Source organism: Humulus lupulus, chromosome 4, assembly GCF_963169125.1.
Source record: "Humulus lupulus chromosome 4, drHumLupu1.1, whole genome shotgun sequence".
Classification (NCBI taxonomy): Eukaryota; Viridiplantae; Streptophyta; class Magnoliopsida; order Rosales; family Cannabaceae; genus Humulus; species Humulus lupulus.
The window spans coordinates 9,877,814-9,891,228 of record NC_084796.1 but is presented as its reverse complement, the minus strand read 5'-3'; the positions used below and the strand labels follow the sequence as shown (position 1 = coordinate 9,891,228).

The following is a 13,415-nucleotide window of genomic DNA, read 5'->3' as shown; positions in this document are numbered from 1 at the left end:
CCTGTATAAAAAAATATGGACACATATGCATGCATTTCACATCATATCATAATATAATCAACATATACATGCATTTAATCAATTAATAACATAATTAAGCAAGTACGGCTCTCCCGGCCTACTGTTCACGCCGTTAATACATCGGAGAATTTGGGGCATTACAACTATCCCCTCCTTACTGAAATTTCGTCCCCGAAATTTACCTGAACAGCTCGGGATACTGACTCCGCATATCTGACTCCAGCTCCCAGGTCGCCTCCTCGACCTTGCTGTTCCTCCACAACACCTTAACCAAAGGTATTGTCTTATTCCTGAGGACCTTGTCCTTTCTATCAAGTATCTGAACTGGCTGCTCCTCAAAGGAGAGATCTGGCTCAAGCTCCAGATCTTCATAACTCAGAATATGGCCCACATCAGATACATATCTCCGAAGAGCTGATACATGAAACACATTATGCACGGCAGACAACGCCAGAGGCAAAGCCAATCTGTAAGCCACCTGACCAATCCTCTCCAGGATCTTGAATGGACCTACAAATCTAGGACTCAGCTTGCCTTTCTTCCCAAACCTTCTCACCCCTTTCCATGGTGAGACTCTGAGGAAAACATAGTCTCCTACCTGAAACTCCACGTTCCTGCACTTGGGATCAGCATAGCTCTTCTGTCTACTCTGAGAAGCAATCATTCTAGCTCTAATCTTCTCTATAGCCTCACTGGTCCTTTGAACTGCATCAGGACCTAAGTACCTCCTTTCTCCTGTCTCATCCCAATGGATGGGGTCGAAACTTAGTGTTCGAGGTTCCGAAGTACGTTTTGAGTCTCAGAAAATCATCGTTTGACTTATTGTGGAACCCGATCATTTTGGTATAATTTCTTTAACCTATATATTGTGATTTAATTGTGATTGATTAGAGTAATTGTTATTATGTGTATTTATAGTATATAATTATATATTATTGATATGTGGAATATTTTCTGTAATTTACTGGCTGTCTGGGATTATATATATTTTTTATACAGGTTTTGATTTTGGAATTGTCCACTTTATAGCCGTTGTGCTGTCTAATTTTCTAGAAAATATTAGATATTAAATAAAGTATAAAAATACATATTTAATTGATTTTATATTAATATGGAAATTATTATGATTAAGTAATTTTAATTATTATTGTTATTATTTTGTTAAGTAAATCAAGAATACAGATTCATATATATATATATATATATATGAAAAGTATGATTTATAGTAAACCTATTATCTAACCATTATTATTGTATATTAATATTTGAATATTAAAATAATATCAAATATTAGTTTCTTACAGTTATTGATATTTGTAAGACCAGTGAAGTTTGGAGAAAGTATATTTATTATATCACTGGAATTGATATTATGACTAATTAATAATAATATAAATATTTATATTTATATTATTATCATTATATTGATTATTACAACTTTATGTTAAAAATATGATTTCTTTTATAAAATGACTATTTGAATATATACATCCATATACGTATTGCTATTGAAGTATTTTGTTATTAATATCGAAATAAGTTTAATTATAGACGATAATTATTATTTTTGTTGGGATTATTATTATTATTATCATAAGGGTACATTATCTTATGAGCAAGGTTTAAAGCATGGTTTTATATGAAGAGTTATTTGCATTACGTTGATAATAATTTATTATTATCATTTATATAGTTTCTGGTATTATTAATATACACTATCAATAGTGTATATTTATGATTTTGATAGAATTTAATAAATGATGTGCCTTGAATAGGATTTGTATGGATTTGATTGATTGACTCTTGGTGAGGAATTTTAAAATAAGCTAAGGACCTAAGGTAAGTAAATCTCACATTTTGTGCTTAAGTGTAAGATGCATGACTACATTGATTGTGTACATCTGATGAGTTAAGTATGGTATGATGATGATGCATATGATAAGTATGTGAAAAATGGTTATATGAACACCATAAGGGTGTTGTGTGATATGTAATTGATGAATTCTGTGATATGTGAAAGATGTCTTACTTGGTTAAGAATGATATGAATTATGTGCAAGTATGTGTTCTTATGTTGATGGATATGTGGATTACTCTATGTTCATGATTTGTTATATGTTATGATATATGAAGCGTTTAAGTTTTTAGGCTGGAAACCTTAGACCTGAGCCATAGCTCTACGTTAAGGTATAACAACGCCACCAACCCAAAGCTTCATGTATTATGACTAAAGATGTTTTGAGTTATATGAGATGTGATACAATGCCTTGATTGAATACCATCAACATGAGTCATGAACACGAACATTGGCATTTCAGCATCAGCATGTATGCATGGCATGTACAGTTATGTGATACATTATTATGTGATATAAGACCATGCATATGAATATGAGAAAAGTTATGAAATGTCTTGAAAAGTCTTATGTAAAGTTAAACATTTTAATGACACAAGGCTTAAGCAAAGTGATAATAAGATGTTTAAAAAGGGTGCCACTGTTTTGATGAAGCAATCAAGTAAGTTCAGTAAAGAAGACGGAAGTCTATAAGACTTATAGTGGCTGCCCACTAGTGTGGGCTAGGTCAGAGTTGACCATTCAGATATGTTTGCCATGTTTTCGTCTTTCTCCTCCATATGTGTAATAAGTATGGCAGCTATGGCAACGATGAAATGAGTGTTATGATGAGCCTAGCTGAGATGATGGCTAGCCGGAGGAGAACCCATGGGATTCTATATGATATGTGTAACAAGCCCTGCAGGCATTGGCTGAATCAAACAGTGTGCACAAGTGATATTGGGCCCATAAAAATGTGAAACTAAAAGAAAGAACATAAAAGTAAAGTTTGAAAGTGCATGAGCAATAAATGAAATGCATAAGTATATAAGTCAGCATATTAGTATATGTGCACTACAAACTCACGACATTCATGTGTATGTGTATGCATGAGATTTGCTTACTGAGCGTTAGCTCATTATGTTATTTTCCAACATTTTTCCAGGTGTGGCTTTAGCTGTTGAGCAACTTGTGGAGCACGGACTCAGTAGCAATGCAATAATGGTTTTAGAGTTTTCATATGGCTGCCTTAAATTTAAAGTATTCATACGTGTAATAATTTCTTCTAATAAGTTTATATAAAAGTTTTAAATTTTTCTGTATTTCTTCGTATCATTTTATTTAATTCTTTTGGTCAAGTGCCTTACATACTCGTAAACCCTAGAATTACGAGTATGTGGCAGACGTACCCTACCTTAGGGACGTTACATAATGGTATCAGAGCCTTGACCCAGCCGGAAGTGTGGCCGACAGGGACGTCGGGCCCGTAAGGGGGGGTGATTGTGACAGTCAGAATCCCGTGATCCGTAAGGGGAAATACCGGGTAAGCTGTGCAATCCCACACCGCCTGGGGAAGGTCAAGTGTAATGATTCTAAGACTGTGTAGGTATGGGACTACACAGTTGAAGAAGGCTTAAATGGATTGATGTGTACTACCTATATCAGGAAGGTGCATCTTCTTTTCGGTAGCCCATCACTTAAGAACTCCATGGTTAAGCGTGCTTGGCCTGGAGTAATCTAGGGATGGGTGACCCCCTGGGAAGTTTTCCCAGGAAGTGTGCGAGTGAGGACAAAGCACGCTGGAAAGACTTGTCTTGGTTTGTAGGGCCAGTCGTCATTCCAGAAAGCACCCACATTATTTTGATATATATAGCCAATAATCACATGATTGCATTGCATTACATATCATACAATATGTATAATTTGAGCATATGCATATTCTTATAAGTGTTTTCATGTATAAGTATAAAAGTTGTGTATGTGATGTCTATATGTATGCTCAATATTATTAACCTTGTGGCATTTGAGTTGTCTTTTATGGGTGTTTGATGTGCTCAAGATATAAGAAAGTATGAAAAATATGGACAAGGCATGGAATTAAGTGTTGAAAGTGAGATATAGAAGGCAAAATAGGTTAAGTAGTGGAAAATAGTACAATGTCGATTACTAGTATTTCGGTGTAAAATTGAGTATTTATGGATTTACCAAATGTAATCGAGGTAGGATTAAGGTCTCATTGATGATGTAAAAATGGTTTTAGAACCATTAGATCAATTCTTGATGGGAGGTATACATAATCAGTGGTATGGATGCAAAGTCAAAACGAGCTTAGCATAAGTGTGCTACGCTCGATCGGGTAAGCATAACTATTGGGTATGAAGTCATATGGACCTAAGGTTTGGTGTGAGTGTTTTACACATAAGGATAATAGGCCTAGCAGATGATTAAGTCGAAATTATTGAAGTGATAAGGTTTTCATAAGTCAAAAGGTGAAATGATGAGATGAAAGGTGTCAACTTTTGACAATAAGGCTAAATCATTGAAAATAAGGAATTTTCATCAAACCTTATCACTTTGCATGACCATTATTCTGAAAAACAGAGAGAAAAGAAAACCAAAAACCATTTCTTGGCTGGTTTGAAGAAATTCTAAGGAGATCCAAGTGAAAGCAAAGCCAAAGAAGTAGATTAAGCTTAGTTCTAGCCTTTTTATGGTAAGTTCTTGTACTTGGAAGTTAAACTATGTTTTTGAATTTTTCTGAGAACTTATATATGGTGTTTTATCCTTTTTAAGATATTTCTTGGGGTTTCCAAGTGGTTTGAGGTTTAGAAAAGCTTGAAGAGATTGTTTTCGCCGAAAAGTTGCTCGGTAAGTGAAATTTTGTGTTTTATGAGGTTTTTGGGGTTCTTGGAGTACAAGAAGATTTTTGGTTATTTGATTGAGTTTATAAGAGAGTATATATGTTTATAAATGTTTGAATATATGTGGAGACTCATTTAATTTGGGTGATGATCTAGGAGATAAGAATTTTATCAAAATCGGTATATGATAACTTTATGATGAATCATGTTGGTATTTGGGATATATGGTTATGGCAGGTTAATTGATGTTGATTATTGGTGTATTTTGATATTTGAGGATAGCTAAAATTAAGGGGAAACTCTGTCAAAATTTCCCCAAATGTCTAAGATAAATCTAATGCTCGATCTAGGTGGTTTAAGGCATTTTAGGCATGTTTTGGGTATGAAATTTGATATGAAGTCTTATGGGTATTTTTTAAATGAGAGTTCAATGTATTACTGCCATCATTATGATGAGAAATCCATGCTATTGTCAGGATAAGCACATCAATACCTAAGACATCACTTGTTACACGGTGAAATATATTGTGGACAAAAGGTAAGTAAAGTACTCAACTGCAACACAAGAATTATGTGGTATGTGAAAGCATGCATTATATGAATATTTTGTGAGTAAGTGGTATTAACATACAGTGACACTTCATCATAAATTTGTATGCATGGCATAATAGTGATATGGTAAATTATTATATGATATAAGACCATGCATGATATTATGATGATTAATTATATAATGCCTTTGCAAGTTTTGTGCAACATAAAAGAAAGTTGTAATAAGAAGTTTAAGTTCAGTGCCACTGTTTTGAAAAGGCAAATGAAAGTGTTAATAAGTGTAAACGGAGGCCTATAGTAGGCTTATAGTGGCTGCCCAATAATTTGGGCTAGGTTTAGTGAACCAATTATATTGTTTGCCATATTTCCGTTTTTATTCTCCTCCATATGAGTTATTGTTATATGTATTGACACCACAGTGTGTGGCCGCCTTAACTCTTGAGCCTGACGGGGCAACGATGGAATAAGGTTTTTAATGTGCCCTACTGTGGTGAAGGCTAGCCGGAGGAGAACCCATGGGATTTTGTATTATATGTGTAACAAGCCCTGCAGGCATTGACCAATTCAAACAGTGTGCACAATATTAAGGGGCCCAAAATTTAAAAAGAAGTTGTATATGTCCATTGATATTGGGTAATCATTAGCATTGCATGCATTACTTTGCTTACTGAGCTTTAGGCTCACAGTTGTCTTGTGTTGCAGGTAGAGAAAGAAATATGTGAATGATATGAGGAGAACTGAAGCATGGTCCTGACCCTGATTTGTACATATGAACACATCGACCTTTTTGTGGGTTATTTCAGTTATCAGTGAGATGTTTGTAATAAAGTGTGAAGTTATGTTTTGAAAATAAATTGGGTTATTTAATACTTATGTATAATATGTTTGAGACACACTTTATGTTTAATGTAAATAAGGTGAAATAAGTTTTCAAGTTTTAAAAAAAAAAAAAAAAAAAAAAAAAATATGTCCAGACTTCCGCAGAAATAAATTATGATATAGTTTTAAAATGTAACACCTCAAATATGGTTTTTAACTAAAATAAGTGAGGGTGTTACAAGTTGGTATCAGAGCGCCATGGTTAAAATGTTCTTGTAGACCGTTCATATGTACACATTGAGGAAAGGATAATGCTCAGTTCATCTGTAAGTTTTATGTGTGCATTTATTATGTGCTGGTTGCATGCATCATGTGCTTTATTGGCTAAATGACATAAGTTATGGACATTTTGTCTTAAAAGATATATAATAACACAGATGGATCATGAACATGGTATGGGGGCTACTGAAGGCTCTTGCAGCAATAAATATGAACAAGAAATGGCTCAACTTCGAGCGGTGGTGAATAGACAGGCTGAACAAATTGAGAAGTTGTTAGCAGAACAACGACAAAGGCAAGCACCAACACCACCTATTGAAACTCCAACACCTCCACAAGCTCCACCTCCACAAGCTCCACCTGCAGTGCACCCCATGGAACCATTATATGAACGGTTCCGAAAACAACGCCCACCAGTATTTGAAGGTAGCACTGACCCACTTGACGCACAAGACTGGAAGAGTTCTTTAGAAGACATCTTTGAGTTCATGCAACTAAGTGACAGGGAAAAAGTTTCTTGTGCTGCACATACACTTAAAAAGGATGCTAAGATCTGGTGGGAAGTGGTTAAGCAGACTAGAGAAGTGAATCAGATGACTTGGGCAGAATTTGAACTGGTCTTCAATGAGAAGTTTTATAATGAAGCTGTGTTGACTGCCAAAGTAAGTGAGTTCACTAGATTGCAACAGGGGAATCTATCAGTGGCTGAGTACGCCAGGACATTTGACCGGTTAGCCAAGTTTGCACCAGACTTGGTTAACACTGAAACTAGTAGAGTGAATCGCTTCCTGGAGGGTCTACAACCAGAATTGGCTAGAGATGTAGATATGGGACGTACAGGGCCTCTTTCTTATGCTCAGGCTGTGGAGAAAGCTTTGAGAGCTGAACATAGAGAAGAAAAAATAACAAAAGCTAAAGCTGCTACTAGCACGCCTCGTAGAGACACTCCATTCAACAAAGAACAAAGCCGCTTTCACAATGACAACAAAAGAGGGGCCCAGAATTTCCAATTTAGACAAGGACAGAATAAGAAATTTAAAGGAGGTCAGCAAAACAGGCAACCTGGATTCCAACAAATGCCACGATGTCAAACTTGTGGAAAGAATCATTTCGGGGAGTGCAGGCTTCTAACTAAGAGCTGCTTCAAATGTGGCAAGGGGGATCATTTTATCAAAGATTTTCCATTGATGAAGAACCAACAAATGAAGGATGAACCTCAGAGGACAAATGCTAGGGTGTTCACGATTACTCAGGCTGATGCTGATACCAACAACTCTGTTGTGTCAGGTGATATTTTTGCATCTGGTATTCTCACTCATGCATTAATAGATTCAGGTGCCACGCATTCATTTGCATCATTGACATATGTAAAAAGGTTGGGTGGATCGTGTGAAAAATTGTCAGAAGTTTTTAGTACAATGTTACCATCTGGAGAGATTCTGTATTCTACTCATTGGTTGAGGGGGGTTCCTATTTGCATTGATGGTAGGGAATTATATGCTGATCTAATAATGTTAGAGATGGTCGATTATGAGGTGATTTTGGGTATGGATTGGCTTTCAAAGTATAATGCCACTATTGATTGTAGAAGGAAAACAGTGATATTTAAGCCTTCGGAGGAAGATGAGTTTATGTTTACTGGAGCGACATCGAAAGGTTGCATTCCATTAATTTCTGCTATGAAGGCCAGGCGACTGTTGAAAAGTGGATGTGTGGGTTATCTCGCTAGTGTGGTTGACACGTATAAGGAGCAAAAGTTAAAACCGGAAGATGTACCGGTAGTTAGAGATTTCTTAGAAGTATTTCCAGAAGATTTACCGGGATTGCCTCCAGACAGAGAAATTGAATTTGTGATTGAGCTACTTCCTGGTACAGCCCCTGTGTCCAAGGCACCTTATAGAATGGCACCAGCAGAACTAAAGGAATTAAAGATACAGTTGCAAGAACTCCTGGATAAAAAGTTTATCAGGCCTAGTTTTTCACCATGGGGAGCTCCGGTGCTATTTGTGAAGAAAAAGGATGGGACGATGCGAATGTGTATTGATTATAGAGAATTGAACAAGTTGACAATCAAGAATAAGTATCCACTTCCTAGAATTGATGATCTTTTTGATCAATTACAAGGAAGAGGAGTGTTTTCAAAGATTGATTTGAGATCTGGGTATCATCAATTAAAGATTAGAGAAGAGGATGTACCAAAGACCGCATTTCGAACTCGGTATGGCCATTATGAGTTCCTTGTGATGCCATTTGGATTAACTAATGCTCCAGCTGCATTCATGGACTTGATGAACAGGGTGTTTAAGGACTACCTTGATAAGTTTGTAATAGTGTTTATTGATGATATCTTGGTGTATTCTCGATCCCAAGAAGAACATGAGGAACATTTGAGGTTGACGTTGGAGAAATTAAAAGAAAAACAACTCTATGCCAAATTTAAGAAATGTGAATTTTGGCTAGAGAAGGTGGCATTTTTGGGCCATATAGTCTCAAAAGATGGTATTGCGGTGGATCCATCAAAGATTGAAGCTGTTAGTAAGTGGAATAGACCAACAAATGTTTCAGAAGTAAGGAGTTTTCTGGGATTAGCAGGCTATTACCGAAGATTTGTTGAAGGATTTTCCAAGATAGCAATGCCATTGACACAACTCACGAGGAAGAATCATAAGTTTGAATGGACTGAAGCTTGTGAGAAAAGTTTTCAAGATTTGAAGCAAAGATTGGTTTCTGCTCCAGTACTTACTATTCCATCTGGATCAGGAGGACTTGTGATTTATAGTGACGCTTCAAAGCAAGGTTTAGGGTGTGTGTTGATGCAGAATGGCAAAGTCATAGCTTATGCTTCTAGACAATTGAAGGACTATGAACAGAAGTATCCAACACATGATCTGGAGTTGGCAGCAGTTGTTTTTGCACTAAAGATTTGGAGACATTATCTGTATGGTGAGAAGTGCGAAATATATACCGATCATAAAAGTCTCAAGTATTTCTTCACTCAGAAGGAATTAAATATGAGACAAAGGAGATGGTTGGAGCTAGTGAAGGATTATGACTGTCAAATACTTTATCATCCTGGAAAAGCAAATGTAGTTGCAGACGCACTGAGTAGAAAGTCTCATGGTAATGTGTCATTTTTGAGGAAACTGACAAGACCACTTCAGGAGGACATGTGCAGAGCGGAGATTGAGGTGATCACAGGAAGATTATCAGTGATGACTATTCAGTCTACCTTGTTAGAGAGAATCAAACAAGGTCAATGTGAGGATCCTTACTTGGTGGAACAAAAAGGTGAATTGGAAAGTGGGAAGGTCAATGAGTTTAGTGTGTCATGTAATGGGATGCTAAAGTTCAAGGAAAGAGTTTGTGTCCCTAATAATGAGGAGTTGAAGAGAGAAATCCTTACCGAAGCTCACAATACCTTGTATTCAGTACATCCGGGGACGACCAAGATGTTTAATGACTTGAAAAGACACTACTGGTGGCCCAACATGAGAAAGGATGTGGTCGAGTTTGTAGCCAAGTGTTTAACCTGTCAACAAGTGAAAGCTGAACATCAGAAACCTGCTGGTTTACTACAACCAATACGGATACCAGAGTGGAAATGGGAAGAGATTACTATGGATTTTGTAGTTGGATTGCCAAAGACTTCTAAACAACATGATGCTATCTGGGTTATAGTAGACCGATATACCAAATCAGCACACTTTCTTCCGGTACGCATGACTTATACTATGGATCAGTGGGCTGAATTATATGTTCAAGAGGTTGTTAGACTTCATGGAGTGCCAGTATCTATAATTTCAGACCGAGATGCTCGATTTACTTCATTGTTTTGGGAAAGTTTGCAGAGAGCATTGGGCACAAAATTGAAGTTTACTACGGCATATCACCCCCAATCTGATGGACAATCTGAAAGGACCATTCAAACTCTTGAAGATATGCTTCGAGCTTGTGTCCTAGATTTTCAAGGATCATGGGAGAAGTATTTGTGTCTGATAGAGTTTTCTTATAACAATAGCTTTCATGCAACGATTGGTGTAGCACCGTATGAAATGTTATATGGCAGAAAATGCAGATCACCAATTCATTGGGATGAAATGGGAGAAAGAAAGTATCTTGGTCCAGATCTGGTCAGAAGGACAACTGAAGCAGTGGAGAAGATAAGAAAAAGAATGTTAACTGCTCAGAGTAGGCAAAAGAGTTACGCTGATCGAAAGCGAAGAGATGTGGAGTTTAACATTGGGGACAAGGTATTTCTGAAAATTGCCCCTATGAAAGGAGCAATGAGGTTTGGAAAGAAAGGGAAATTAAGCCCAAGATTTATTGGACCTTTTGAAGTATTGGAAAAGGTGGGAAAGGTAGCCTATAGACTGGCATTACCGCCATCACTGTCAAATGTCCACGATGTTTTTCATGTCTCATTATTGAGAAAATACGTGCCAGATCCTTCACATGTGCTAAACTACGAGCCAATAGAAGTTGAACAAGACCTAACATATGAAGAAAAACCAGTGAAAATTCTTGACAGAAAAGAGAAAGAGTTGAGAAATAAGAAGATTTCACTGGTTAAGGTCTTGTGGAGAAGTTCAAACATTGAGGAAATGACATGGGAACGGGAAGATGAAATGAGATCTAAATACCCAGAGCTATTTGGGTAAGAGAAATTTCGAGGACGAAATTTTTATAAGGTGTAGAGGATTGTAGCACCCACATTATTTTGATATATATAGCCAATAATCACATGATTGCATTGCATTACATATCATACAATATGTATAATTTGAGCATATGCATATTCTTATAAGTGTTTTCATGTATAAGTATAAAAGTTGTGTATGTGATGTCTATATGTATGCTCAATATTATTAACCTTGTGGCATTTGAGTTGTCTTTTATGGGTGTTTGATGTGCTCAAGATATAAGAAAGTATGAAAAATATGGACAAGGCATGGAATTAAGTGTTGAAAGTGAGATATAGAAGGCAAAATAGGTTAAGTAGTGGAAAATAGTACAATGTCGATTACTAGTATTTCGGTGTAAAATTGAGTATTTATGGATTTACCAAATGTAATCGAGGTAGGATTAAGGTCTCATTGATGATGTAAAAATGGTTTTAGAACCATTAGATCAATTCTTGATGGGAGGTATACATAATCAGTGGTATGGATGCAAAGTCAAAACGAGCTTAGCATAAGTGTGCTACGCTCGATCGGGTAAGCATAACTATTGGGTATGAAGTCATATGGACCTAAGGTTTGGTGTGAGTGTTTTACACATAAGGATAATAGGCCTAGCAGATGATTAAGTCGAAATTATTGAAGTGATAAGGTTTTCATAAGTCAAAAGGTGAAATGATGAGATGAAAGGTGTCAACTTTTGACAATAAGGCTAAATCATTGAAAATAAGGAATTTTCATCAAACCTTATCACTTTGCACGACCATTATTCTGAAAAACAGAGAGAAAAGAAAACCAAAAACCATTTCTTGGCTGGTTTGAAGAAATTCTAAGGAGATCCAAGTGAAAGCAAAGCCAAAGAAGTAGATTAAGCTTAGTTCTAGCCTTTTTATGGTAAGTTCTTGTACTTGGAAGTTAAACTATGTTTTTGAATTTTTCTGAGAACTTATATATGGTGTTTTATCCTTTTTAAGATATTTCTTGGGGTTTCCAAGTGGTTTGAGGTTTAGAAAAGCTTGAAGAGATTGTTTTCGCCGAAAAGTTGCTCGGTAAGTGAAATTTTGTGTTTTATGAGGTTTTTGGGGTTCTTGGAGTACAAGAAGATTTTTGGTTATTTGATTGAGTTTATAAGAGAGTATATATGTTTATAAATGTTTGAATATATGTGGAGACTCATTTAATTTGGGTGATGATCTAGGAGATAAGAATTTTATCAAAATCGGTATATGATAACTTTATGATGAATCATGTTGGTATTTGGGATATATGGTTATGGCAGGTTAATTGATGTTGATTATTGGTGTATTTTGATATTTGAGGATAGCTAAAATTAAGGGGAAACTCTGTCAAAATTTCCCCAAATGTCTAAGATAAATCTAATGCTCGATCTAGGTGGTTTAAGGCATTTTAGGCATGTTTTGGGTATGAAATTTGATATGAAGTCTTATGGGTATTTTTTAAATGAGAGTTCAATGTATTACTGCCATCATTATGATGAGAAATCCATGCTATTGTCAGGATAAGCACATCAATACCTAAGACATCACTTGTTACACGGTGAAATATATTGTGGACAAAAGGTAAGTAAAGTACTCAACTGCAACACAAGAATTATGTGGTATGTGAAAGCATGCATTATATGAATATTTTGTGAGTAAGTGGTATTAACATACAGTGACACTTCATCATAAATTTGTATGCATGGCATAATAGTGATATGGTAAATTATTATATGATATAAGACCATGCATGATATTATGATGATTAATTATATAATGCCTTTGCAAGTTTTGTGCAACATAAAAGAAAGTTGTAATAAGAAGTTTAAGTTCAGTGCCACTGTTTTGAAAAGGCAAATGAAAGTGTTAATAAGTGTAAACGGAGGCCTATAGTAGGCTTATAGTGGCTGCCCAATAATTTGGGCTAGGTTTAGTGAACCAATTATATTGTTTGCCATATTTCCGTTTTTATTCTCCTCCATATGAGTTATTGTTATATGTATTGACACCACAGTGTGTGGCCGCCTTAACTCTTGAGCCTGACGGGGCAACGATGGAATAAGGTTTTTAATGTGCCCTACTGTGGTGAAGGCTAGCCGGAGGAGAACCCATGGGATTTTGTATTATATGTGTAACAAGCCCTGCAGGCATTGACCAATTCAAACAGTGTGCACAATATTAAGGGGCCCAAAATTTAAAAAGAAGTTGTATATGTCCATTGATATTGGGTAATCATTAGCATTGCATGCATTACTTTGCTTACTGAGCTTTAGGCTCACAGTTGTCTTGTGTTGCAGGTAGAGAAAGAAATATGTGAATGATATGAGGAGAACTGAAGCATGGTCCTGACCCTGATTTGTACATATGAACACAT

The 13,415-nt window shown here is 36.1% G+C and overlaps 1 long non-coding RNA gene across 1 annotated transcript; it reads left to right on the top strand.

Moving 5' to 3' along the window:
- The first annotated feature begins 778 nt into the window (after positions 1-778).
- On the top strand, positions 779-3,538 carry LOC133829941 (uncharacterized). The gene is made up of 3 exons (XR_009891903.1): positions 779-864; positions 1,797-1,860; positions 3,021-3,538. It is a non-coding gene; the product is annotated as an uncharacterized LOC133829941 (long non-coding RNA).
- Positions 3,539-13,415: the final 9,877 nt, after the last annotated feature.